Genomic DNA, 218 nt, shown 5'->3' on the forward strand with positions numbered 1-218 from the left:
AATGGGATTCTGTACCGATCTAAACACACACCTAGAGACCTTTTTGTGACCGCGTCTGCCATCTGGGGAAGGGTTAGCGAGGGTCAAAAAATTGGTTCAAAATGCATGGATTTACATCCCCCCTCATACATCAAGAAAATGAAACAAATGGGCCAAAATGGGTCCGTCACCCTTTTTGAAAAATTTGAAAAATCATCTTTTCAGGCTACCGATAAGTT

This window comes from Diachasma alloeum, unplaced genomic scaffold (assembly GCF_001412515.2).
Source record: "Diachasma alloeum isolate Michigan unplaced genomic scaffold, Dall2.0 Dall_scaffold_00215, whole genome shotgun sequence".
In the NCBI taxonomy this organism is placed as follows: Eukaryota; Metazoa; Arthropoda; class Insecta; order Hymenoptera; family Braconidae; genus Diachasma; species Diachasma alloeum.